The 10444-nt window shown below is 48.2% G+C and overlaps 1 protein-coding gene across 4 annotated transcripts in view; it reads left to right on the plus strand.

Annotated features, from left to right (window-relative positions):
- The window catches only part of cep112 (centrosomal protein 112), a 141614-nt gene that overhangs the window by 115785 nt on the left and 15385 nt on the right, over nucleotides 1–10444 (plus strand). The gene's annotated exons all lie outside the window — the stretch shown is intronic.

The raw sequence follows: 10444 nt of genomic DNA on the forward strand, positions 1-10444 counted from the left end.
TAATTCCTCCCATTCAGGCAAAAAACGTCCGGTGTTCATCTTCATATTTTCGTTTAGCTTTACACTTTCCTGGATCCATGGCATTCTGTCTGTAGCTACTGCTAGTCTGGCTAGTAACTCTCTGAGACTGGGTGCACACATTAGAATGTTTCATGTTTGGAACATTAACGTTACTTAAAGACATCTCTCAAGATCGCGTGATGACAAAATATACATGAATAAATACCACATTAAAATCGGACAGCGTTTTGTCTGTATTGCCAAATATATGCATATGCATTTTAGATGTTTATTTTACAATATGAAAATTCTGTACACCAAGAGCAAAGTCAGTGAGCACTCGGGCTGGAGCCGAGCCGCACGTCAGCCGGCAAAGAGCCGCATGCGGTTCGCAACCCCTGTCATAGAGCATCACTCAAACACAAACACATGTGCTCCTCTCATGTGCTCCTCTCATCTGCTCCTCTCATCTGCTCCTCTCGGTGATCTTTAGGCTCTCCTGCAGTGGAGCAGTGGAGAGCCACTGGTATTTGACCCCAATAACAAACAGTCCAGGTGAAGTATAGATAGGAGGAAGTGATGCCTACCAGAGGCCCTGTGTGTGTGCGTGTGCGTGTGCGTGTGCGTGTGTGTGTGTGTGTGTGTTTGTGTGTGAATGGGTCATTGTCTCACTGAACACCACAGTAACTTCCGGATGCTTCTGTGTCATTGAGCAGACTTAAACTCAAGTGTGTGTTGGTTGAAGGGGTTTGCCCAGTGCAGGAGCCAGAGCAGGATTTGTAGCAGAGCTAGATAACATTGCCAGTGGGGAGGACTGACAGCACAAACAAAGAGGAAGACAAAAAAGAGAGAGAGAGCGAGAGAGAGAGAAAGAAAAAAAACGAGGAGAATGATCAAGAGGCAGGGCGGCGTGTTTTTAATGCTTGACATTCCTAAAGCAGAGCCCAGCCTCCCAGCACAGGCTTTGATTGGGCCCTTTAATGTCTGCTCGCTTGCCTTTTTAAAGTCGACGGCGGAAGGGAGGGAGGGAGAGGAGAGGATGAAAGGAGTGCAGAGAGAGGAGGGGAGAGGAGAGGAGAGGATGGAGGCCTGGGCTTTATCAGTCAGAGGGGCAGTAGGGGGCAGTAGGGGCTCAGGTGTCCGGGGTGGTGACACTGGTGGAGGCTGGGGTGAATCATCACTTCCACTCGCATCCCCCTTCAATCTCTGTCTCTCATGACCTCCCAGAGGTCTTTTGGGTTTGGGAGGGTTGAGGCATACGAGAGGATCTACTTCAGTCCTGTAATAATGATTGAAATGGCGGTTGCATTGAAACAGGGTAGTGCGGTGTACCTTAAGATGAAGATGCGGTGCGGTGTACCTTAAGATGAAGAGCAGGCAGAGGGGCTCTACACAACACGTGCTCCCAACTCCACTCACCATAAGTCATATGAACACTGTTGTTTCTCATGTCAACTGGGAAAGATCTTTGTTGAGCTGATGGAGGCGCTCTCTTCTGTATGTGAGGCACGCAGGCAGACCACACACACACACACACACACACACACACACTCACTGATCTCCTCACCTATCAGCAACACAGATCTAACACAGATAGAATACAGCGTGTGGGAGGAGAGAGAGAGAGAGAGAGAGAGAGACTCAACACAGATCTAACACAGAGAGAATACAGAGAGAGAGAGAGAGAGAGAGAGAGACTCAACACAGATCTAACACAGAGAGAATACAGAGAGAGAGAGAGGAGACTCAACACAGATCTAACACAGAGAGAATACAGCGTGTGGGAGGAGAGAGAGAGAGAGAGAGAGAGAGACTCAACACAGATCTAACACAGAGAGAATACAGAGAGAGAGAGGAGAGACTCAACACAGGTCTAACACAGAGAGAATACAGCGTGTGGGAGGAGAGAGAGAGAGAGAGAGAGACTCAACACAGATCTAACACAGAGAGAATACAGAGAGAGAGAGAGAGAGACTCAACACAGATCTAACACAGAGAGAATACAGCGTGTGGGAGGAGAGAGAGAGAGAGAGACTCAACACAGATCTAACACAGAGAGAATACAGAGAGAGAAGACTCAACACAGATCTAAGACCCCATGCAGACGGACTCTAGTTTGCCTGAACCCGGGTTCATTTTTCACACATATCAACTTTTTAAATCGCGTGCACATGAACCCAGCGAATCCGATTGACTCAGCTGTAGTACATCCCCCACGCCTGTTGGTGGCGCTTTGGTGCTACACACAACTGAAGAAAACGGAGAAGAAGACAGGAGCATGCTATCAAAGTAACATATGACAGTAGTTGAGCTCCAACTAGCAACGTTTAGCTTAGCCGCATAGCCTACATTTAATCTGCACAGTAGCACATTATGGTGGTTTATAAAATCAGTGGTAAGAGCAGACTGTAGGTTAAGCGAAAAATAATCATATTTGTTATTGATAATAAAGAGTTTAGAACAGTGCAACAAAGCAATGTGCAACATGACATGTCTGAGTTGTTTAAATGCCTGTGCTTTATGGAGATGCTGAGCTTGAGCACGAGAGACCACAATGCAAGTGCTGTGGATCCTGGATGTTTCATGGTTTACAATTGCTTCCAATTTCATGGTTTTATTACTAACAACAAATGTAGGCTATTGTTGAGGGCTTTGTCCTTCACGTACTGTAGGCTACCTCTGAAGTAACGTTTAACGCTAGCTAGTAGCTATCGCTATCGTTGTCTGACAGGACTAAAGCTAACGTAACATTCGTCTGTTTTGAAACTTCCGTCTATAATACAAAATCTTTTCACGTCAGATTTGCTCATATAGGCTATTGCTGACACTTTTAAAAACTGGTTTTTGAAAAATGGTCTGATGCAAATAGATTAAAGTGTGGCTTGTTAATGTCATCCCTTTCCTAAAATAGATACATTTGTATTAATCCCGTTAGGGAAATTCACGTGGAAAAGGAGCAAGGTAATAGGAAGAATTTTTTTTTTTTTAAACTGGAGAGCTGTTATAACTGGCTGCCAAACTCACTGCGCCATGGCAACCCATTCAGTTATTAAATAATGCCAGTTGTGTCCGTTGTTCTGGCTGGTCTAATGATGCAATCACGTGGGGCAATCCGATTAGGTATGCGGATAGCGTGCAGACGAAAACCAACAGCAATCGGATTTCGAGGTTACTCTCTTTGGACCCCCGATTCGAGGGAGTGCGGATACAGTGCGTTCGTCTGCACGATAGGGCTATCCGGAGACGGGGTTCACCGGGTTCAGACAAACTAGAGTCCGTCTGCATTGGGCCTAACACAGAGAGAATACAGCGTGTGGGAGGAGAGAGAGAGAGAGAGAGAGAGAGAGAGAGAGAGAGGAGACTCAACACAGATCTAACACAGAGAGAATACAGCGTGTGGGAGGAGAGAGAGAGAGAGAGACTCAACACAGATCTAACACAGAGAGAATACAGCGTGTGGGAGGAGAGAGAGAGAGAGACTCAACACAGATCTAACACAGAGAGAATACAGTGTGTGGGAGGAGAGAGAGAGAGAGGCGACTCCCTCGCTTCCTGCCGAAAGTTTGCTGGCGCCCAGCTCAAAAGCAGAGTGGGTGCAGCGCAACAAATCATATGACATATGGACACCTGTAAGTGCTGTGTGTGTCTGTGTGTCTGTGTGTGTGTCTGTGTGTCTGTGTGTGTGTCTGTGTGTGTGTGTGTGTCTGTGTGTGTGTGTGTGTGTGTGTGTGTGTGTGTGTGTGTGTGTGTCTGTCTGTCTGTCTGTCTGTCTGTCTGTCTGTCTGTCTTTCTGTGTCTGTGTGTCTCTGTCTGTGAAAAACTGGTTGATCTGGATGTTCCCACAGCAATGACTAGAGTTCCACCATCTATTTCCACCACAGCCTTTTGCAGATACTGGGTAGGCCAAAATCTAACAGGTCAAGGGCTGAAAGTATGGATGAGCAACCATAGACATTAGTTCAGCAGAAAGGTATGGATGAGCAACCATAGACATTAGTTCAGCAGAAAGGTATAGATGAGCAACCATAGACATTAGTTCAGCTGAAGCTATGGATGAGCAACCATAGACATTAGTTCAGTTGAAGCTATGGATGAGCAACCATAGACATTAGTTCAGCTGAAGCTATGGATGAGCAACATTAGTTCAGCAGAAAGGTTTAACCATTTCAGTTCGATTTAGTCAGTTTTCGGTTTCAGTATTATTATTTCTATTGTGCAAGCAGCAACACACTGATGGGCTGTGACGTGTTCAGGACTTCATGACTATACGTACTCCAACACATTCATGTGCTGTGACGTGTTCATGACTTCATGACTATACGTACTCCAATCACAACAAGGTCAAATTCTTTTTTTTTGTTCCTGAATCTGTTTTTTCTGTAAAATGATTATTTGTAGTCCCCATAGACCCCCCCACCACCACCACCACCAAGCTTGTGTCTCCTGAAAACAGTTTTTCTAATGAACTGCCTAATTATGCATGAATAGGCAGTTTTAAAGGAACACTCGTTTTTAAATAGCAATTCATTATTATATTCATTCCAGTCGCTCAAATTGAACTAAATACATTCTGATCACAAAAGCTAGTTTTGTAGTTGTTGCAACCTGCATCTGAGACTGTACTCCCTGTGTGTGTGTGTGTGTGTGTGTGTGTGTGTGTGTGTGTGTGTGTGTGTGTGTGTGTGTGTGTGTGTGTGTGTGTGTGTGTGTGTGTGTGTGTGTGTGTGTGTGTGTGTGTGTGTGCATGTGCATGTAGATGTGTGCTTGTTCAGTATGCTTCAATAGGTCCTCATATTCCGTCTGATTCTTCAAGGTCTCTTCTCACATTGAGGTTTCTCTCTGAGCTGCACAATAACAAAAACAGGCACACATCCACGTTCACACACACACACATGCTCACACACACACACACACACACACACACACACGCTCACACACACCGCTCACACAATGCACCTCAAGGGCTAAACTGAAGGAAGACAACAAGCTATATTTTTTGTTCTCTCCTCCCCCTTTCATCCTCAAACTCAGACTGAACCACATCAGGTCTACTTTAATTATGTGGACATGCACACACACACACACACACACACACACACACACACACACACACACGCCAAACAGCTTTATAGCTGTAGTCTGTTCAAGGATTTCTAAAGGACGAGCTGGCATGTATAAGCCTTGGCAGTGGCAGCAGTGTGAGTGTCTGTGTGTGTGTGAGTGTCTGTCAGTGTGTGTTTGTGTGCGTGCGTGTGTGCGTGCGTGCGTGCGTGCGTGCGTGTGTGGTGGGGATGTGCGTAATGAAGTGTTGTTGTATGAAAGGCATGTAAGTAGCCTTAATGGCAGAGCCACTGTGCATGTTCAGAGGGGCCTTTAAAGACACAAAACACACACACACACACACACACACACACACACACACACATACATATTGTCTCCTCCAAACCACCATTTCAAGCCAAAGAGGAACATGAAGCAAACCTCAAAGTCTCTCTCTGCCCCCCCCTCTCTCTCTTTCTTTCTCTCTCTTGCTCAAACTCTCTCTCTCTCTCTCTCTCTCACACACACACACACACACACACACACACACACACACACACACACACACACACACACCATTCTTGTCCTCTCATCATCCTTTCTCTTTTCCACTCCTCTCCTATAGTTCTCACACCCTTTCTCTCAGTTGATGAATGCTAACATCAGAGGCCTCACATTTCAGCCTATGCACTGGAGTTGGCTCACAACAAAGGTTATGTCCAGCTTCAACTGTCTCCCTCCTCCGTGTGTGTGTGTGTGTGTGTCTGTGTCTGTGTCAGTTCTCTCTGCTCTGTCCTCTCATCTTCATCAGCACCACCATCTTCATCATGCCTGATCATCTCGACATGTATGAGAGTTAAGAGACATACAGTATCTATAATTGAGCTCTGGAGCTCCATCTCTCTCGCTCTTTGTATGTGTATGTATGTCGCTCTCTCGCTCTCTCTCTCCCTTGCTCTCTGTCCCTATCGATCTCTCTCTCTCTCTCCCTCTCTCCCTCTCTCCCTCTCTCTGGTCCTCCCACACTGCTCTGAGGGACTGATTGAGGCAGGGAGACCTCCAGGCCGAAGAGCCTGAGGCTTGTGGGGTTCTGAAGCAGTCATGCTCGTTGTCATTAAAGGATCGCTTTAATCTCCAACTCTGAAAAGTTCTTACAGACGCACTGCAAACAGAACATTCCACATGAAGAGAGCAGGCTGGTGCTAACAAAACATGGCTAGTAGTTTAAAGGGGCTTCCAGCCTTTTTTCTCCTTTCTTTTTCCGTCTCGCTCACTCTTTCTCTCTCTCTCTCATTCTTTCTTTTCTTTCCTTCTCTTCCCTCTGTTGCTTTTACTCTCCCCCAGGGAATCATACTTGCCTTATCTTTACTGGAGGACCACCCAAGTCTCACCTTTTGTGTGTGAGTGTGTGTGTCTGTGTGTGTGCGTGCTCCACCAATGTGGAAATGCCTGTGAGTGTATGAGTGTGAGAGAGAAGGGGAAAAAAACAGAACGTAATCCCTGTGTACACAGTTTAAAAAAAAGGAACATCACATTGAAAGAGGGTGACGCTTCAGAAAGAGAGAGAGTTGTTCTGTATGACACTATGAAGTACTTCGCAGTCCTTCCCACCCCCAACACACACACACACACACACACACACACACACACACACACACACACACACACACACACACACAAACTCTCACATGCACACACTCACTCACACGCACACTTACACAACCTCAGTCAGAAAATCCCCCCACTCCAGGAAATGGAGTGTTCCACATGTCCTGGCTGTTTAGATTGATCCCCATCTGGATGGCTGATAAAGGCTGTATCGGCCCCACCATCTGGACCCTGTTTGGAGGGATTCTCCACATACGCCTAAAACACAGAGAAACAACAGCTGCAGGAAAAAGGAGGGAAAATCTTTCTCTACCTCATTTTCTCTCTCTCTCTTTCTCTGTACGTGTGTCAAGAACCAACTGAAGGCTGGGAAGAGTGTTCTGTGTGTGTCTGTGTGTGCATACATGTGCGTGAGTGCGTGTTCAAAAGCCTATCAGGTTGCCTGTCTTAGCTGACCACTGCAGAGATAGGTCAGGTCAGGCTGCACTGTGGTGCTGATCTAAGATGAAGATGAAAAGGATGGCCACGAGAGGTAGAGATCCACCCCAGTGCTCAGGGCATTTACAACAGACCCAGTTTCATGGACTCAGTCTCCGTCTCAGTCTCCTTCTCCGTCTCAGTCTCAGTCTCCGTCTCAGCGCTGTGAGAGCACAGCTGTGTCAGGGGTCCATCTGTAGATCTCTCCCCGTCAGCTGGGGACCTTACTGTGTGTGTGTGTGTGTCTTAACAGAGGCTCACGTTGTACTGCAACAGAACTGGTGTCATCTCATGATGCCCTCACACAGCCACGCCACTGAATCGCCCAGTGATTCCACAGCTAACAGAAATGTTCCATATGCCAGGAATTCATTGCGATGTGCAAACAGTCTCTGGAAACCATCGTTTGCCATTATTGGGACATTGTTTTCAAGATTGAGCCAGTACTGTCCAGTGTGAGTCTGTCTGTCAGGGCACCTGTCTGTCTGTCAAGACACATGTCTGTCTGTCTGTGAGTTTGGAGTGAAGTCTGTGGAGAGAGAGAGAGACCTTCCTGGCCTTCAAGGAGATGTTGTCTTCTCACAGCCCTCACGGCCTTGCTTCCCTGTGGGGTTGAAAAGGTCAGGACAGCCCCGGGCTGAGTCAGGCTGAGTAACGTCTGCTCAGAGATGACACGGCGTCAGCATCACACAGATAAAGATGTTTCTTCCTCCCTTCTTCCTCCTCCTCGGGAGCTTTTCTGGGCCTCGCTGAATGCCTCTCCTCTGCTTCATGGGGCTGAGGGGAACCACATGAAGGTAGCGTCTCTAATGACAGCCAGGACGCTTTCCGAGAACCTCCTCCACCTCCGCCAACACACACACACACACACACACACACACACACACACACACCACTCCAGCCTGCGTCACGCCAGTCTGACCCAGAACCCTGCTGTGGACCTCAATCTGATGATGATGAGGATGATGATGATGAGGATGATGACAGGGGCTGCCACATGGTTAAGGCTACAGAGACCAGACGTGTCTTACTAAACCCTAGGGGTGAAGGGAGGGGCTTCCAGGGGTCATGGCCAGGGCAAGAGAGCCCCCTGCAAGAGGAAAGAGATTGGCTGTCACCTTTTGAAAGAAGTCATCTGCTGTTGATTCCCATCAAGACCCAGGAAGTTGTGAGAGGCAGACAGAAGCTTGTTCTAACGATGTTGTTATTAATTCATTTAGCAGAACCCTGAACCACTGCAGCAAGGCACACAGCTGGGGCTCAGTGGCGAGGCAAGTCATGAGCCGTGACCTTTTCATATTCCGGGAAAAATAAGCACTAATTAAGAGCGTCAAGAGCATTCACTTGTGCTTTGTGACGGCAACAATTTGGTCAGTTGTTGTTTTTATTTGTGTTTGTTTTCTGCGGCTCGCATCCCTGTCTGTGTATTTCAAAGTAAACAGTAGGGAGACTTTTTGTCTGCGTTTGTCTGGACATCACCTGTTAGGTGAAAATTCACCCTAGTTACCTCAGGACTCCGGAGCTGCATATAAGTATATTTATTAGACAAACAACAACAATTGCAATTGGGCTCACTCCCAGCACAAGGCTGAAAGTGAAGCCATGATAAACACATCGCACAAAGTTTATATAGACAGAAGTTGAGCGTCTGATGGGTGAAGAGTGTCACTGTGAGCTGTGTGTGTGTGTGTGTGTGTGTGTGTGTGTGTGTGTGTGTGTGTGTGTGTGTGTGTGTGTGTGTGTGTGTGTGTGTGTGTGTGTGTGTGTGTGTGTGTGTGTGTGTGTGTGTGTGTGCGCGCGCGGATATATGGGCAGAGGAGCAACAGAGCCACATAGCTGCTTTAAAGTAGACAATTCAGGTCGCCGCGCAAGAGACACAGGGTTTGCTGTTTCTCCACAAACTTTAAAAAAAGAGTCACACGCTCTCTCTCGCTGAATGTTTGATCTCATGGCCTTCTACCAAAGGGGCCATTAGAGCCTGGTCCAGCATCCACATGAAATGAGCCCTGACACTGATCAGCATACCAACAGAAGTAAGGGGTTTGTCACAAAGAGATATCCCAGGCCAAACTGGCTTATTCACCTCCCCATAATTGTCCTCATTACCTACACCCCCCAAACTGAAGTGACCTCCCTCTCTATCTCGCTCTCTCTCTCTCTCTCTCTCTCTGTCTCTCTCTCTCGCTCTCTCTCTGTTCCCCTCTCTGTTCCCCTCTCTCTCTCTCTCTCTCTCTCTCTCTCTCTCTGTTCCTCTCTCTCTCTCTCTCTCTCTCTCTCTCTCTCTGTTCCCCTCTCTCTCTCTCTCTGTAAGTAATGCCAATGTTCTCCACTCTTCTACCACTAGCACTGCCCTAACGTGTGATGACCCTGCCCTGCTTGTGCACCTCTGTGTGGAGTGGAGTGGAATCTGGAGTGTGGGGGCTCTGGTGTGCTGGGGTGTGTGCACTCCCCTGGGGTGTGCTGGGGTGTGTGCTCTGTTCTGTTCTGTGCTGGGGTGTGTTCACTCCTCTGGGCTGTGCTGGGGTGTGTTCACTCCTCTGGGCTGTGCTGGGGTGTTTTCACTCCTCTGGGCTGTGCTGGGGTGTGTTCACTCCTCTGGGCTGTGCTGGGGTGTGTTCACTCCTCTGGGCTGTGCTGGGGTGTGTGCACTCCTCTGGGCTGTGCTGGGGTGTGTTCACTCCCCTGGGCTGTGCTGGGGTGTGTGCTCTGTGCTGTGCTGTGCTGGGGTGTGTGCACTCCTCTGGGCTGTGCTGGGGTGTGTGCTCTGTTCTGGGCTGTGCTGGGGTGTGTGCTCTGTGCTGTGCTGTGCTGTGCTGTGCTGGGGTGTGTGCACTCCTCTGGGCTGTGCTGGGGTGTGTGCTCTCCTCTGGGCTGTGCTGGGGTGTGTTCACTCCCCTGGGCTGTGCTGGGGTGTGTGCTCTGTGCTGTGCTGTGCTGGGGTGTGTGCACTCCTCTGTGCTGTGCTGGGGTGTGTGCTCTGTTCTGGGCTGTGCTGGGGTGTGTGCACTCCTCTGTGCTGTCGTGTGTGCTCTGTTCTGGGCTGTGCTGGGGTGTGTGCTCTGCTCTGCTTCTCGTGAGCGCTAATTGAAAGCGATGTGCACAGATGTGCATTGGAAACATGTGTGTGGCCTGGGCCCTCCTCTGCTATCACTTTCAGGATGGAATGAGGGAATGATGAGAGGAGAGAGGGACAGATGGCAGAACTTCCACACCTTTTTGTCTCTGGAATGTCGCTGTGTTGCCCGGGAACGGACGGACAGCTTTTGTTTTGGAGACATTCCATCATATTAGTGACAATGCCATCCAGGCTACAATAGTA

Source organism: Clupea harengus, chromosome 1 (assembly GCF_900700415.2).
Source record: "Clupea harengus chromosome 1, Ch_v2.0.2, whole genome shotgun sequence".
In the NCBI taxonomy this organism is placed as follows: domain Eukaryota; kingdom Metazoa; phylum Chordata; class Actinopteri; order Clupeiformes; family Clupeidae; genus Clupea; species Clupea harengus.